Source organism: Phalangium opilio, unplaced genomic scaffold, assembly GCF_054372755.1.
Source record: "Phalangium opilio isolate 3A_F unplaced genomic scaffold, DU_Popi_V2 ptg000500l_1, whole genome shotgun sequence".
Taxonomy (NCBI): Eukaryota; Metazoa; Arthropoda; class Arachnida; order Opiliones; family Phalangiidae; genus Phalangium; species Phalangium opilio.
In genome coordinates this window covers 521,822-531,160 of record NW_028324238.1, presented here as the reverse complement: position 1 = coordinate 531,160, position 9,339 = coordinate 521,822, and the positions used below count along the sequence as shown (strand labels likewise).

The 9,339-nt window shown below is 35.1% G+C and overlaps 2 long non-coding RNA genes and 4 other non-coding genes across 6 annotated transcripts; 4 read left to right on the top strand and 2 right to left on the bottom strand.

The window, feature by feature from the left end:
* On the top strand, nucleotides 1-72 carry TRNAD-GUC (transfer RNA aspartic acid (anticodon GUC)). Its single transcript has one exon. It is a non-coding gene; the product is annotated as a tRNA-Asp (tRNA).
* Nucleotides 73-363: 291 nt separating this feature from the next.
* On the top strand, nucleotides 364-435 carry TRNAD-GUC (transfer RNA aspartic acid (anticodon GUC)). The gene has a single exon. It is a non-coding gene; the product is annotated as a tRNA-Asp (tRNA).
* A 172-nt stretch (nucleotides 436-607) lies between these two features.
* TRNAD-GUC (transfer RNA aspartic acid (anticodon GUC)) lies at nucleotides 608-679 on the top strand. Its single transcript has one exon. It is a non-coding gene; the product is annotated as a tRNA-Asp (tRNA).
* Nucleotides 680-2,342: 1,663 nt separating this feature from the next.
* LOC149591761 (uncharacterized) lies at nucleotides 2,343-2,911 on the bottom strand. The gene is made up of 2 exons (XR_016379547.1): nucleotides 2,759-2,911; nucleotides 2,343-2,542 (listed from the first exon to the last, which is right to left on the bottom strand). It is a non-coding gene; the product is annotated as an uncharacterized LOC149591761 (long non-coding RNA).
* Nucleotides 2,537-4,155, top strand: LOC149591760 (uncharacterized). The gene is made up of 2 exons (XR_016379548.1): nucleotides 2,537-2,833; nucleotides 2,908-4,155. It is a non-coding gene; the product is annotated as an uncharacterized LOC149591760 (long non-coding RNA).
* Nucleotides 4,156-6,482: 2,327 nt separating this feature from the next.
* TRNAD-GUC (transfer RNA aspartic acid (anticodon GUC)) lies at nucleotides 6,483-6,554 on the bottom strand. The gene has a single exon. It is a non-coding gene; the product is annotated as a tRNA-Asp (tRNA).
* Nucleotides 6,555-9,339: the final 2,785 nt, after the last annotated feature.

Here is a 9,339-nt window from a genome sequence, read left to right as displayed (position 1 = left end):
TCCTCGGTAGTATAGTGGTGAGTATTCCCGCCTGTCACGCGGGTCACCGGGGTTCGATTCCCCGCCGAGGAGGATGATGGTTTTGGGTTACAAACTGTGAAGCTGAAACTTCACAGATTAAATTCGCGGAAAACCTGGTTTTCTGGAAGGCACAATTGAAATGTAAAAATAGTTTTTGAAGTCCAGTTAAGTGAATTGTTAATCTTTCTTTAAGTCATATGATGTTTTAATTAATGTGAAAGGAAGTCTGGGAATTTTATTGAAGACATATGATGTCTGAAATTGGGTGCCCAAATTCTTATCTCTGTGGTTATCGCCCTCGGGATAAGTACAGAGCAAGATAAGAAATCTCTTAATAGCAAGTCCTCGGTAGTATAGTGGTGAGTATTCCCGCCTGTCACGCGGGCGACCGGGGTTCGATTCCCCGCCGGGGAGGATTTATAATTTTGGAATACTAACTGTGAAGCTAATTTCCAAAGTCCAACCTCCACCTGTAAAATTTTATTGAAGACGTATGAAGTCTGAAATCGGCTGCCCGAAATCTCATCTCTGTGGTTTACCCCTCGGATTAAGTACAGTGCAAGATAAGAAATCTCTTAATAGCAAGTCCTCGGTAGTATAGTGGTGAGTATTCCCGCCTGTCACGCGGGCGACCGGGGTTCGATTCCCCGCCGGGGAGGATGATAATTTTGAAAACGTTAGTTTTAAGTAAAAGTGAATGTTGCTCAAAATTCCCATGATGCTAATCACTTAACTAATTTCAGCACCGTACAATTGGTTACTAATAATGTTATCACTGTCAAGAGTAGGCCCTAAATTTAAGATAGACACAGTTACAGCCCTATCCCATTTATGCCAAGAGATTGATCCCTCTCCAAAAGTGACCTGCCAACTACTCCTTTTAGATTCTCCCAATCAATTATCATTGATTGCCGCTCTTTGCTTCTAAACTGGTCTCAAACTCTCAATTTATATTTCACTAGAAAACCGCGTACTTGGTATAATTCCTGCTTTTTGCTTGCTTCTTTAACGGTAACAGAGGTATACGCCCGTGCGTCATACATATATTATAAAAAAAACGTCTTGATTTGGACCAAGACCGAAAAAACAAACGATATGTGTGAGGTTTATCAATTGGCTGAAGCTTCAGATATTGAAATTTTTTTTAGTTATTTTTATCCATTTAATCCTTAAAAAATATTAAATTCAATCAACTGATTTTACTGTTAATCGATCTATTCCCTCTAAATTAATTGAAAAAATTACATATCTACGCTTTTTCAAGAACAATTACATTTTCCGAAAACATTTTATCATGAAATTAATTATTTTGAAGGGAGTACGTGTTAAGAGCTCAGTATTGAATATTTGAAACACTCTGTCTAAAAAGACCAAGCGAACTTTGACATAATTCGAAAGGAAAATGTAAATTTTTAAAAGTCGATTCCAAACCACCCTGCACGAATTCATACATTTAATTTCGTATATCGAAATGCTACATTTCTAATGTCGCGACTATGAAGGAAAGGTTGCACTGCAATTTCCCTCTTCGTACTTTAGAGTTTTATAACGTCACCACCCCTTTCTACATTGTTGGCGTTACTTGTACACCGGTAACGTATTACGCATAATCATTTTAGCACGCGTAAATACCATTTCGGAAAACACACAGTGGCGAGGCCACCATTGGGTATTATCCCTCGCACCAAGGGTCACCGCCAGACGGTAACAAAGTTGACTACAGGCAGGAGGCTAGTCAACTTGCACTGCCTATAGCGGTGCTTCTGGGCGAGAGAGAGAAGACCTTAATGGCGGCATCACACCTGTGTTTTAATTCTCTGTATGTAATTTCTAAAATGGTCTACTCTCTTACAAATGTACACCGATTAGACTGAGTGATCGGTCCTTCAGGCGCTAGCGAGTGTCAAGCCACAACAATAATCATTCTTGTACACGAACGTTTTATAGTTTTAGGTTATTAAGGTTGGCGGGCAAGTCCGGAGAGTCATGTACCGTTCACTAATGTGAAAAGGTTTCGACCTATATGGTAATATTTGCTGGGTGTATTGCGTCGGCTCAGATGACCCAAAACACTGGAACCACTGGTGATTGTAAAATTTTATATATTGGGGAAATGGAGGAAGGGGGGGGGGGGTTAAGTTAAGTGTGACCTTCTTCGTTTAACTGGTAAAGAATGGAGATGAATATAACAAGCCATTGGTACTGAAACGTATTTCTTTTTATGTAATCTTTACCCTTACCTTTGGTTATATACCGTTATCATATTTGTCCAGTGCTACAGATAGCTACCTACTAAATGAAACCACACAGGATAAACGATGTTGCTTTGTCTTAAATAGACGACATTAGTTATTTAGTTTATTAACTAGTCTGAACAAAATAAATTTAAATTATCATATTTTTTTGGAACATCAGTCTTCTTAGCAACTTACAGATTTAAACTTTTTTGGGTGCACATTTGAAAATTTGTCAAGCCAGCAACAATTAAATCTAGGTCCGTCAAGGTGCTTACACGAAATCCCTTGAAAATAATTAATTTCATGATAAAATGTTTTCGGAAAATGTAATTGTTCTTGAAAAAGCGTAGATATGTAATTTTTTCAATTAATTTAGAGGGAATAGATCGATTAACAGTAAAATCAGTTGATTGAATTTAATATTTTTTAAGGATTAAATGGATAAAAATAACTAAAAAAAATTTCAATATCTGAAGCTTCAGCCAATTGATAAACCTCACACATATCGTTTGTTTTTTCGGTCTTGGTCCAAATCAAGACGTTTTTTTTATAATATCTGTCACTTCAGTCTTAATGTAATTAAATTTTGAATAATTATGTTAGCTTTACCGTATATATATTTATATACGTGGGCTATTTATATATATAGGCGCTAGCCCACTTGCGAGAAGGTTCAAGGTAGTTTGACCATAAAGGATAGGTTTGACTAAATTGACTCTGCGAGACTTCAAAATTCCAATCGTGCCGAGACTGCCGACTAACGTGTAGTTTTAAATCTAACTTAATACCACTACCAAAACCTGGTACCACTTGGCAAGCCCTTCATTTGGGTCTAAACTCTAGAGTGATGCGGTTTATTGTGTTTGAAATAGAAAAGTTAAGAGTAGAAATTGGAAGAAAGCTTGAATTTTTAAACTGGTCCCGCCTCCATTCTCATCAAAAAACTTAATTATTAATTTTTTCAATTAAAAACTGGTCCAAGCAACCAATAAACTGGTTTTGGACCAGTGGACGTGTGCTATTTCTAAGTCTGGTAGTGTTAAAATTGTAACAATACTCCTGTTAAAAAGGCACAAATACTGTAAAATCCCCCCCCCCCAAACTTTAAGTTTCGCTCCTTTTCAATGGCTCTCTTTCAATATGGGAAAAATGCTTTTAAATGACAATTTATTTAAGTGTAAGAATTAAACAGGAAAATGGAGGCTGAGTGTAAGATAAGTGTAGTTTTAATTATAATTTGTTAGTTTAATTATAAGGTATCCATGAATTTTCCAAAAACATTCGTGTTTTGGGTTGATTTCACATTAATTATACTTGATTAAGTTTAATTTAACGGTTTATCTAGTGTGGATACAAGTTTCGATAGAATATTAACTTTAATTGCAATTACCCTAAAATATGTAAGAGCTTTCGATGTATTTTAATGATGAATTAAATCAATTTGAAAGTGAAATAGGAAACATCTGTGGCTGTGCGAAAAACTTGTGATGTTTTAATATTAATTTGAGCGCGGTTCGGGAGAGTGGATTAAGCTTAAAAGTATAATTTCTTGGAATTTTTTACCCTAATTGCAACGTTTAGTGAAGTTTAACATTTTTGCCAGTCATTATTTTACCTTAAACTTTTGAATTTCGCGCCAATTAATGTACTTTAAAGACAGTTTAAATTAACTTAAGTGTGAAATAGAAAACATTGGGATTTATACCAATGGCTTGGGTAGTTTTAAATAAGATTAAAAGTTATTTGAGTTTTTATCCAAAAAATGAATATATTTGGTTTAATTTCACGTTAATTATATTTAACTGAGTGACAATTAACGTAGGATTGTGTTTCGGCAGTGTATATTTAGGTTATAAAATTACTTTCAATAAATACTTCACGTTAATTGCAATTTTTAGTGGAGCTTTTGAATCTTATTTTACTCTACACTTTCGAATTTCGCGCCTATTAATGTATTTTAAAGATAATTTAAATTGACTTAAGTGTGAAATTGAAAACATGGGGCTATACTAACAGCTTGTGCAGTTTTAATCTTAATTAAGTATTTTATTTCAAAGTTACTCGAGTTCTCATCCAAATATATATATTTCATGTTTAAATTCACGTTAATTATACTTAATTAAGTTGAAATTAATGAAGGATTGAGGTTTGGCAGTGTTGATTTAGCTTACAAAATGAGTATCAAATCACCTTAATTGTAAAGTTTAGAAGAGTTTTTCATTCTTGCCAAGACAATGTGTTAAATTTTTATCATACCACGTGCTAAATTTGCGGTAACATAAAGATCATCTATAACATATGTTAATGAATGATGTGATTCTATAGTTTAGCTACTTTGGCTTCAATAACAGTAATTAAATTAAATACCTAAACAATTCATAGCAATTTAGAAAAATGAACAAACGGCAATGTGAACTGTGGAGATAGCGAACAACGTAACCCTCCGTTGCTGACGTGTTACGTTGGAAAAATCTGCGCCGATGTAAACATGGAAATTATTTGACTAATTAAATTACATAACGACACTGTCCTCCTGGATTAATCAGACCACTGTTACTTATATTTATGAATTAACAAAATCCACTGTTGGTAACAAACTGCGCTAAGGTAAACACCACGAGTCTTTAAACTGCCGTAAGGAAAACATTTTAAACTTTTTGTCATCTTACCAGTAGCATTTTGAAGTTTTCGATCTTTTCACAGGGTGAAAAGCACTATCTTTATTTCAACACGTTAATAATTTGAATAGGTATGCCATTTTTTACATCAAATTGCAAGCGCACACGGTAAATACAGCATAAAAAACCTAGGGTAGTAGGGTTAACCCGGTTAGGCTCTGTTTCTAGCATAAAATTGAGCAGACTATATAATGGATTCCAATCCAAAACAAATGAGAGCTGGAAATCAGCCTTTTTAATAATCTTTAAAGAGTAACTAAAATAGGGTAATGGCAGCCCTCTGCGTTCGACTGTATTAAGCTCTATGGGGAAACAACATGGGGTGCTATTAGTCTATATAACTTAAGCCTTGGCCGTAAAGAACGTCGAAAAACTTACTTCAAAAGATATAAAAACCTCTATTAACTGTAATAATTTACCTGAATTACTTTTCTAGACGAAAATTCGACCTGATAACGACCTATTTCTTATTAAGGGTGCTACAGTTAATTAGAAAATACATATAAAGGTGCTCAAGCTCGGACGAAATACCAAAGTAATTTGTTAGTCTACTGCTAAGAAATTAGGAAAATCAGCAAGAAAGCCAACATTTGCAATTTGTCAACGTAACTTGTTAGCACCCACAAACCTAGGCCCTTCTAGTTGTCAACGAGAACAAAATGAAGCATTAGGTTTAAGCATGGTTTAAGCGCGCTATAAGGTTAGGCTGACTTCTGGCCCAAAAGTAATTTTTTGACGTACTATCTTAATTAGTTAAATTACAAAAATTAGAATTCATTAATTAAAAATCGAAACACGTAAGTTTCCCATTTAATAAATGCTTGTTAATTTAGAAGTATTCCGAAAACTAACTTCGCTATAGTTTTTCCGTAAGGCCGGCTTCAATTGCCTTAAAAAACCGAAAATTTTTAATGCTTTTTCTATGGGACGCTAACCCTAAAAGGTGTGACTTTTTCTTTAACATTACGGAAGGGTGTCATGTCATATCTACAAGGGCCTACCGGCCCTGTAGAATAGGAGTGAAATTGCTCTAAATATTGTAGTTAAAATCTATTCTAACCGTAGCCGGGAATATGGCGCCATCTAGGGTGACAAAGAGAACTTTTTAATAATATTCAGCGTAGGATTTAACTCAAATATTGTTTAGAGGTAGAGATGTGAAATTGCCGTAATTTTTTAGAATGGCAATTTACCGGGTAAATTATCTAAAAATTACCGGTAAATTACCGATTAAAATTTTGGAATAACAAAAATTACCGTGATTTATGGTACTTTAAATTTTCAAAGGCTTATTACAGTGGTAATTTACGTAATTTTCCGGTAAGTTACCATTTTAAAATTACGGTAAAATATAAATCGGTAATTTATGCCCCATTTGGTAAATTGCCGGTACCGACTTATAGTCAAATTTGTTGTATAATTCTTACTATTGATATAATTATTAACTTTTGCTATTATTTTAAAATGACGAAAAACAATTAACCTACTGTTGAATTGTAAACTATAGTAGGCCCATAAGGTAGAAATGAAAAAAAAAATTTACAACCTCCCCGGCGGGGAATCGAACCCCGGTCGCCCGCGTGACAGGCGGGAATACTCACCACTATACTACCGAGGACTTGTTTTCGATGGTCTTTAAAAAGAATTTTGTAATTAATCAATAATAATGTAAATATTTTTCTTAATTTAAATTTATTATTATTGCAGTTAATGTCGTAGTATACAATTATGAGATAATTAAAGAATTAGCAACAATTGTTACACTTGTTTGAAAACATACCTTAAAATGAGCTTCATATAACTAAACCATGATGGCGCTATATGCACAGATAATAAAGTCTATCAAACACTTTTTTGAAAGGAAGTGGCAAAGTCTGTAGATTTCTACACTCTCTCTCAGAACTTTTTAATTAAATATCAAGTAAAGTGAATTTAGGCTACATTTTTAGACCTATTTCACAGTAATTTAATACCCATTACATTCCTTGCTGATTTCTTTCACTATGGAGTGGTATATAAAAAGTCTCATAGGAGCTAGACAAACATTAGCTTATCATTTTTGGCCGCCTCTTAGTCCGAGCATGGATTTATAATAGAAGCGTAAGCTTCTATTATAAATCCATGGTCAGAGCCTATTCAATCGATATAATCAAGGTCTGACGTCATTTATCTCATATCACATGGCTCTTATGAACCTGCGCATCTGCTTATGATATTGCATAAGAATTAAGCAATTTTGATACTATTATTAAATTACATGCCTTCAAAATGCATACTTTATTTATTCAGGAACACGTAGTTTTCAGGCTAGGATGAATGATACCATTTCCACCCAGGAGGCCAGAGTACTTGATGGACAAAGTGCAGTACCAAGTAGCCTAGCCTTCTGTTGTAAATGGTATCAATCCTCGTTGCCTGAAAACTATATATATGAGATGACGTTTCACATACGTCACTTCATGACAAGCTCTCAGTAACCAGTGGTGAACTGATAGAACATATCGATTATGAACTTATTGTTAAACATAAAGTTAAAATGTTACGAGCAGGGTGGGGAATAAGGATTTTTTTTAAAACTGGACATTGGGACAGCGACCCCCCCCCCCTGGTGTGGAATAAATAAACTGGTCCATGACCATTGACCAGGGTGCGTCGTCTGCTAAACTAAAGAAGTGGATAATTAGAATAGCTGAGATAATGTCTGGACTCTGGCTACTCTTGAATTTTATTAGTGGTCAAGTGGACCACTGACCCCCCTCCGATTTAATTTTTAAACTGGTCATTTGCCACGCTAGATACGAGTCTAGAATAAGACATTCTTAACAGGCTTAAACCCTGGGGTTTCATCGCCTTTCCAACCTTCAGAACTCGACACCCTTAATTTCCCAAGTGGTCCAGATATTAACCATGAAGTTTGGTCAAATTTAGAAAGGAACGATTCCTGACCATGGACTAAGCTAAAGTATTGCTTTGTCCATGTTCCGACAACGTATAAAGAACCATAGCCCACTCGATCACGCGCTGGAGCAGCTTGCGTCGTGTTGCGGGTGATCAAGTGGACTATGACAATTTGATACAAACAAACAACTCTCTCAAATACGTCTAAAATTTAGAGTAAAGGTCAGTAACATAAAATTTCCATCCTCCCGCTGTCTACCTGTGTAGATTCACAGACCGTGTAGGACTTTTGCGTAGGACCTTATATACTTAGAAGAAAATCTGTGGGTCGCTGGATTATCATCATTATAATGATGAAAGTTAAAAGAATCCTTGCCATGCAGTTCGAGAGCACTGCAGAGCCCAACTCTTATCTTCCTCCACATAAATTGTTATCCCACTCTGTCTGTAAACGTAGGACGTTGTAAAATCGTTTTCTTGAAATGAATTTCAAACTTTATTATGCAATACGTTCAAGTGCTGGGCTGGTCGCGAAAAACAACTTAATTTTTTAATTAAAAAAATGCGCTATTAAAAGTATATAACAAAGGCTTCATAGAAGTGTTCTTTTTTTTTTTTGAAACTACCTCTCTGTATTAGCATAAACACGTCACCATAAGATTCAAAAGTTAAAGGAAAAGTTCAGGTTACATAGCATTATACCTGGGGCCTTTTTCTAAATATAAAAGGAAAAATTAAAAGATATTATAATAAATGTTCTCTTATTGCAAAATAGTTGGCATTTAATTAGTCTTAAAAACGAGGACTACTGCGCCATCCGCCATTGGGTTAGTGGCGTCTGCTAAAGCGAACCTCTTACCACTACGGTATTGGTTGAATTCTCACAGGCTGAGAGAGGTAAGGGCTAGCAGACGCCACTAAACCAATAGGGGCGCAGTAGTCCTCGTTTTTAAGATTAATTAAATGCTATCATTTATTTTTGTAAATATTTTTCCTTTTATATTTAGGAAAAGGCCGTTCTTTTAAGGTATAATATGTTACCTGAACTTTACTTCAAGAAATATGATGATTATAGTCACGTGTTAGCCTGAATTTCTGATCATAAGAGAGTCACATCTTTATTCACTTTCCTATAATAGAGATACTGTCGTGACGTCACACCCTTTCATCTATTACCATATTGGAATACAATAGACCAAATTCGGTGGTAAAATGGAGTCCGGTGTTTAACCACCTCGTTTTCTTTAGAAGTAACACCCGACATGTGGTTACAAAGATTAGATTTGGCTTCAAACAAAAGGACTTTAGTGGAATAGTAACTTTTAAGCCTTATCTAACGTCTTTGGATTCACATGCCGGATGTTCCTTCTTAAATTCTATATGAAACACACGATACTGGCTGTGGGGGCCTCCATTTGAAAAGGGTCTATTGGTTCACTTGCCCGACCCGAAATTATCTTACATACTTTTAAAATAGTCTAGTTTATTGTTTCTTTTAGTGAACT